An 8,837-nucleotide genomic window follows, 5' to 3' on the forward strand; every position below is an offset into this window, starting at 1 on the left:
ATTCTTGCACAGAGTATTTGAAAGAACCACACAAAAGGAAATTTTATGTATAGTGGATGAAAAAAGAGAGGGCACACTGAGCCAGGAGAATATAGCAAAGACAGGTTAATTATGCACAAAAGTGAGTGTGATGGGTAAAACTGAGACATTATACACTGTCTCCAGATGCAGAGCAGAGGACAGAGCCACGTCCTTTAACACTGGAAACTCTCTCAATCCCATGGATCTTTGGATTATTCCAACTAATACTCTATTTGTATTTTCTGCCTGTCCTTGATCATTCTCTCACAAAAAACCTGCATGATACTTATTTGAATACTGGGAAAAGAGAAACTATATCAGTGATCTCTGTTACTTAATTATTAAAACTTTTCTATGTATATTTCCATGGATTTATGTATCTAAAGGGCATTTTTTAATATTTTAGAATGAGGAACAGTCAATGATCAAAGCTAAAATATAAAGTGGGAGAAAATATTTGCAATGTATATTTGTAGCAGAAATATGATATGACAGAATGAAAGTGATGTTATATTTGTGAGGAAAAAAAGACATACTAAAAAAGTATGTTACAGAAAAACATTTCTAAATTCACTTAATGAAAGAGGAAATATTCAACCATCACATAAATTTACAAAAAAATAGTATAAATAACTACTACTGAGACAAGTTATTACTAAGTAAATTCACTATTGCATACTAATCAGGAAGGAAAACATGATAGAGAATGGCCAAAAAAAAAATAAAAAGACTGAAAATACAAACATGCTAATTTATTGGAATTGTCAAATTCTTTCTTTGCCATGCAAAAATTTTGAGCCTTGTAGAAAATTGTTTGGTACTGCCTAAATAGGTACACCTTAATGAGTCATCAGTTCTACTTTTGGACACCAAAATATTCTGAATATTTCAACAGGTAAGAGCCACTGCAGCTTTCATCATTAAAATAGACTGCATCTGCCACAACCTTCCACTGTCCAGATTCTCTAAGTCAGGGCCCTGGTTACCAAGATTTCCATGAGCCCATGCTCAATCCCACAAGAATGTCAAACTAAAGCATAAGGAATGTGGCATAGTAGAGAATTAAAGATCTGAACAAGGACACAATGAAAGTAAAGGCAAACTAGAGTGAGTAGAAGAAAAAGTGGTAAGAAGTAAACAAATGGATGTGAGGAGGAAAAAGAAACTGCTAACTGTGTATTAGATGAGAAAAATTTTCATCCCAAGTGGGAGAAAACAGGAAATATTGTGGCAGCATAATACTTACCCCAGTGGCCTCATCTTGAGAAATTCCTAAAAAAAAAAAAAAAAAAAACATAACTTAATGGTGTAATGGTGTAATCAAAAAAAGTATGTCACATATCTGGCATCCTGCTCCTGCCAGAGATGTCATATTCTTTTTCCTTTAACACTTCTAATTTCTTCCTCTCCAAGCACTGCTCATCCAATTTAAATCTATTGATGCTCCACTTCTGGACTTTTTCCATTTGAGCTCCCTCAGGTTCTCTCCAGTAACTCATAGCTAACCCTTTTTTTTCTTTTTCTTCAATCCTTATACTCTGGTAACCTCTCATACCTGAACTCTAATGCTCCATCTCTGACATTTGAGTTACTCCTCTTTTTTCTGACTCATGAATCACCCTCTGATTAGCTCCACCAACAAAGCTTTAAGCATAATTGGTGTGAGATTTTGTTTTCTACACAATGAGCTACATATTTTACTCATTTTTTGTATAATTAAATACATAAATGGTCCCACTCCTGTATATTTATTTATTATAAAGAATAACACATTAAAAGAACAAGTTGGAAAAAAAATGTTAAAGTTACCACTAGGGTGACTGGAGGGTATAGTGAAAGCAAGAGGACATGAAGCAGTTCTCTGTAGCATCGTTAATGTTCTATTTCTTAATAGAAATAGCAGTTACATAGTATTTTCCACTTGTAAAAATTCATTGATCTTTACAGTTTTGATGCTGGTCAAGTATTTGCATCATTAAATAAGATCAAATTAATTTCACAAAAGGTGGTGGGGAAGAGGCTAAAAAAGGGCACTATAAAAAACTTTGGGGTAATGAATGAATTAATTGATTATTGAGCTGTTTTTATGGATGTGTTTGGATGTCAAAAGCTAAAAGTATACACCTTAAAGACATATAATACTTAGGGCAATAGTATTTAGCACTCAAATGTGGTAGAGTGCTTTCCTCACATGCATAAGTCCCTGGGTTCAATTCCCAGGAGCAAAGAAAGAAATTGTAATTTTTTTGAAAAATTGTAAATTTATAATTTTTTTTGAAATTAGACATATTTTGAAAATATGTCTAAGTTATGGTTAAAAAGAATGATTAATTAAAAATAAAATTAAGAATTCATTAGCTAAATATCAGTCTCAATATTTTCAGAAATGCAATTTTTATAGATAGAGAATAGAGGAAAACTACTAACAAAAAAGTAATATTTAAACATATTAACAGTGAATATAGCATAGAAATTCTCAGTAATTTCAAATGTTGCCTTGAGTATACAACTTAACTTAAAATAACTCTGGTAAATTTCACAAGTAGAATTTTTATATTATTTATGTATTATATACTTTTAAAATGTATGGTGTGTATAATGATGCCTCATTTAATGATGTGGATGCATTCTGGAAAATGCACCATAAGGTGATTCTGTTATTATGTGCTTGATGCAGGGTACTTACATATTTCTAGATGATATAGACCACTATATACCTAGGTTATTATTTAACCATTAGAGTACATAAAACATTTTGCCACATGTGACTGTAGGATTTAAAATGAGGTACATATTTTACTCAGTTTTGTATAATTAAATAAATAAATCATCAATATAGATCTCATAATGAAGTGGAAAATTATCCCTGTGGAACTAAAGACAGAATAATTAAAAAGACTCTGGCCATTTAGACAATGATAAAACACAGAAACTGCACTACCATCAAGGAGAGAAAAAATGACAATATTTCCAAAGAAAGTAGCATAAAAAATGGAGTATCTGAACAACAAAAAATGCCATTTGTATCATATCCTGGTATGACTTAATAAAGCATTCACTGGTAAAAAAAATAATTTAATATAAAAGAAAAATATAAAATATGCAAAGTTTTTACAAGAAAGAGATTTATACTGTATATCTTGTGGTGGATGACTATAAAACCAGCTCCTTAGAAGGAAAATGAAGAAACATTTTAAAATCAAGATCAGCTTAAGCATCTTAAAAAGATAGTTACTCAAAATAAACTTTAGATAGGACTGGAAATGTGCCTGAGTAGTATGGTACACCTTTCTTCAATCATCTAAAATAATAAAATAATAAGGATATTAAAAATAATAGAAGTTTGTTTTCAAAGTTAAATAATACCTTTATAACAAAACAGAAAAAAAATTAAATGCAATTCATATTTATGAACTGATATCATTAAAGGGTAGAACCTGAAGTAACAAATTGGGAAAAACTAATTGCCTCACATATGACTAAATGTATGCCTCATATGAAAAAGGAGAAAAAGAGGCTAAGGCAAGATGACTCTAATTATGAAGCCAGCCGTAGTAACTCATCCAGCCACAAGCAAATTAGAGGTCCTTTCTGAAAATTAAAATAAAATTAAATTAAAAGAGCAGGGGATGTTGTACAGTATGACTGATTTTAAAACTGGGTGCCAAAAAAGTAAATATTTTTTTTAAATGTCAAAAACAGAGACTCAAAAAAAAAAAAAAAAGGTAAGAGCTCTTCATGGTGGCATATTCCTATACATACAGCAGCTCAGGATTCTCAGAAATAAGAATTGCGAGTTCAACTTCAGTCTCAGCAATTTATTGAGGCCCAAAGCTATTAATTGAAACCATGTATCAAAAGATAATATTAAAAAAAATGATATAGGATGTTGTTCTGTTTTAAAGTGCTTCTGGATTCAATCCCCAGTACTAATAAAAGAGACTTCAATAGCCACTTTTTGAAAGAAACATAGTGTTCAATAAGTATAAAATAGCTCAATACTTTAGAAATTTGAAAATGGCAATTAAAATCATATCTGTGAGATAAAATTAAACAGTATCAGTGAACACATTGAGCAAGTAAATTATCAGGAACTAAAAAGAGAGTAAAAAATGTTATTTCTTTAAAGAAATGGCCATTGAAAATACATGTTCATTCCTCAGCAGAAGCATATGCTTATAAAAATTACTGTATATCTGAACCACAATAACATATAAGGATATGGCAGTACTGGTCCAAAGAGTTGAAATCTAGGACATGGAGAATAGGAAATGCATATTGAGAAATATGTAATGAGAATAGGGTTAGAAAGACAAAAGAAATACAGTGATAAAAATGATTTTCATCATAATATATCCATTTTCACAAATATGAGAGTCATCACATAATTTTATGTAGATGTCACATACATGGGATATTTTGCAATCATGCATGTATAAAAATATGTAGTTTGAAAAAATAAAAATATACAAATAACATAAAAGTCTTTATCATACACACCATTGTGAACATGGTAAAACCCATCATATTTACCAAGATGAAAAATTTCCCCTAAATCTACAATATCACCTCATTAAAATGTTAGAATATTTCACTATTAATGAGAGAAGTGACCAAAGAAAAAATTCTGGAATATTATATATTATACATAAATATAGTAAGGGTATTATGTCCACCTACAGCTGGATAATAAAATATTTTTTTAAAAAAAAATTATAAAGAGAAGTGACAAAGTGGGTGAACAAATGACCTCACATAAAATTAAACATGTTTAATAAAAAAGAAAATGACACTTTTGGTAGGAGAAATGTTCAAGAACTAAAACCTCTCAACATCTTAATTAGAAAAATACAAACTAACATCAGATACCAAAAAAAAAAAAAAAAATTAAACAGAATTGATGAGGGCAATAAACAAATTATCTTGAATTAGAGAAGGAATGTAAATTGCTGTGATTTTTTTGTGTGTCAAGTTTTTATTTAATGTATATGACACTCCTCAACCAGTAGCATAGCCTATATAAATTACTTTGTTTCTAAACCCTGATAATATATTTTTACATGATTGCATAAGGCTACAGATATGTTAGTCCATGCAGTTGAAACCAGGGAAATTTGTGCAAAGAGGAGGTACATTCAAAATGAAATAAATACTATAGTCTGGAAAAAAAAATGTTTTCTTGGGATCAGACACACTTTTAGTTTCATTGAAGTGGCACTCCGTTTCTCCACAGAAAAGTCTTAACTAGGCTTCTCCAGAAACCTTCACCATGGCTGATTTTAGGACTGTCAGCAAAAGAGTTTAATGTAGGTAAATTTTTCAATTTTCATGTTGTACTGTTTTAATCGGCCACTGACTCAGAAGAAATTAGCACTCCATGTATTGTACACCCCCTTACTATTACCTTATAAACATGTATCCAGTAGAGTAGTTTGTAAAAGTGTGTAAATGAGGCCCCTGGCCTTGATCTGAGCTTCACACAGATGTGTACATTTCTAAGATAAGAGAAGTTACCAATTTGGCCCCCTGGTACTAGTTGGCAGGGGGAGGAAAGAAAGAAGAGAAGAAGATCTCCCCTTTTCAGGTGCTGTCCTTGAAGGGTTAACTTGCCCAGAACAGTGAAAGAAAAAAAAATGCTTTATGTAAACTTCTGCAGACTGTGAACTTCTGTGCCTCTCATCTTATATGCTGAGTATAAAACTCTGAAACTACCCAAACTTGGGGTTCAGAAGATTGATTGATTATAGCAAAAGCTATGCCCTCCAAACCTGGATGCAGCTAAATAAAACTGTTTTCTGCTATCTTCGGTGTCTTGCCTCATCTGTCCCTACAACATCATTATATCCTGTTTAATTAACAGAAGAAAATATTACATAAGTATTACATACAGGTGATATTTGTGTAAAATATCATATGGATAGAGGCTTGCAAGGAAAATATGTGTGACTTATTACAAAACAAAAAAATTACAGAGGACATTAAATGCTCCATTATACACACCATGTGTGTGAATAAAACTCACAATTACAAAGACAGCTATTTATCTCAGTTTAATGTATAATATTCCCCCATTAAGATTTTAGTATTCTTATTTTTTTTTTGGAAATTTATATAGGAAAAACATATGTAAAATAGCCAAAAACCTTCCATTTTGAAGACCAAATAAAGTTGCTATTATTTTGTGACATTAATATGTATTATGGAAATATATGGAAATAATACAAACAAATGTATCATAAATTAACCAGATCTGAATTCATATATATGTCATTTGGGCATTGTTAAGAGCAATAGGAATGGTTAAATAAAACCATCCATATAAAAATAATATTAGACATGAATAGTGAAATTATCCATTTGAAGTTGTTTGGGGGACTAGTAGCTCAATTTATTAGTAGAGTGTGTTTGTGTGCAGAATGTTCAAGGTACTCAGTTCCAAACTTAGAAACACAATAAAAAGAAGATATTAATGGGGGATGATGTTGAAAATAAAGCATAATATTAAAATTCTGGGGTTTTCCTCAATCCATAAATAGAGTTAATAAAAAAGCTACTCATGTTCTAAGTGTCTCTTTAACAAAGTTATAAATGAGTAAAGAGACTTAAATACATTGGGCAATTTAGAAAATATCTACCTTCAATCAGAATGAAAAGCTTGGGTGCACTGAGTATCAGTCCTGTCTTGTGCAAATTACCACATTTGAGACAAAATCCCCAATGGTCAGTATCACTCACAGTAAATATAAATGTGGGAGAAGTGATATACAAGTGTCTAAGTCACAGAAAATATGGTGATTCCTAGGGGCCATGAAAGCTTCTGCTTGTGTTTTATTAGCTGGGATTAAGGCCAAATATCAAAGATGTTAGTTTATCTCAAGAAGAAATTTGACAACATATTTTCCAGAAGTTTATAATTATGATTTGAAAGACAGTCTCAGCATTTTAGCAAGCCTCTAAGTAACTTAGTGACAAATTGTCTCAAAATAAAACATAAAATGGACTAGGGATGTGGCTCAGTGGTAAGCACTCTTGGGTTCATTTCCCAGTGTCAAACCAACTAAGATAAAAAAAAAATCTGAAAGACTATAAGTATTCCAATATACATGTACATGTAAAAACATACGTGAACATATAAAATTAATAAATATAGTTTCTGAAAAAAAAGTGTTAAGGATTTTCAAAATCACAAGATAATAGAGCAAAGCTGAACATGCCTGTGCTCCCAGTGGCTTAGGTGGATAATGAAAGAGAATCTCAAGTTCAATACAAGTCTTAGCAATTTGGCAAGGTCCTAAGCAAATGAGTGAGACACTATCTCAAAAAAGGGGGACAAGTTGGGGTATGGCACAGTGACAAAGTGCCCATGGGTTAATCTCAAGTACCTAAATAAATAAAAATAATAATAAATCTGGGTTAAAAAATGTCATATAATCCAGTAATAATATTCCTGGTTATATATGTTAATGAATTAGAAAACTTCTCTCAAAGAAATAACTGCAGTTCCAATTTTATTGTAGCTTTATTCACAGTATCTAATAAAAGAAAAAAAAAATGAACTTCCAGCCAGGCAGGATGGGAAATGCCTGTAATCCCATGAACTTGGGGGTCTGATGCAGGAGGATGAAAACTTCAAAGCAGCCTCAGCAATGGAAGGCACTAAGCAACTCTTTATAAACAAAATATAAAATAAGGCTAGGGATGTGGCTAAGTGGTGGAGTGTCCCTGAGTTGCATTCCTGGTATGCACCCCCAAAAATGAACTTCCTTTTAGATGAAAGGTAATCAGAAGATTCCTTTCAGCTGCACAATATCCAACTACTCCCCTTAGATGCTACACACCTATAGTTCAAACTGATATATAGGAGGCAAGACTCAGATAGTGATATTTTCTAATAGGCCAAGAGGTATTGATATCTGTGGGCACCTTATTTAAGACTGTTCTAAAGCTAAGGACTGGGCAAATATGGGAGGTTGGAATGAGAACTCAACACACAGTAAATTCTTTAAAGAGGAATTTCAAAACAGACACTATGATATCTGAAAACAAATTTGAAGATAAAGTTAGATTCTCTGCTTCACTAATTTCCAGGTTATTGATTCAATCCAAACAAATATTGAAAAAGTATTAAGTCTACTGATTAATATCTATGTAAAACAGGTTATTAAAAATGTACCAGGTTAGGGCTGTGGTTGTGGCTCAGTAGCAGAGCACTTGCCTAGCATGTGTGAGGAACTAGGTTTCATCCTCAGCACCACGTGTCAATAAATAAAATAAAAGTCCATTTACAACTAAAAAAAAAATTTATAGTACCACGTTATTCACATGGCTTTTGGTGTTCAGATGCACTATGTACTCTAGCTCTTGTGATTAAACTTCCCTGTAGTTTAAACCAAGTCCAGTCCCACCATTATTTTCCTCCACAGCAGGACAAAGATGTTTTCTGGAATGTTTGGAATACATCTACAGGTGATTTTAATAAAGTGGTCTTACATATAGGGGGAAAAAGTCAACTAAGGACTCATTAAATTAAAAAAAAATATCTTTAATTGAGAATGCAAGGATGTCCGTAGGTCTGAGCCTAAGCAACTCCATTTTAAAACTCTAGTTTTAAACCTGCAGGTTCACCAGGCACACCCACAGAGCTCTCCAGTTTGGCCTCTAGTTTGACAAGTTACTTGCCCTCACCCTGATAAACAGAGTAAAATATCTGACAGGGTGTACTTGTCTGATAAGAGGGAAAGACAAGAAGATCAGGGTTGAGAACAGTAAACAAGATGTTTCTGACCCCAGGGTAAATGATGTCTTGGGGAAATCTG

This window comes from Marmota monax, unplaced genomic scaffold, assembly GCF_021218885.2.
Source record: "Marmota monax isolate L192 unplaced genomic scaffold, Marmota_monax_Labrador192_F-V1.1 WCK01_AAM20220418_F8-fsc00334, whole genome shotgun sequence".
NCBI lineage: Eukaryota > Metazoa > Chordata > Mammalia > Rodentia > Sciuridae > Marmota > Marmota monax.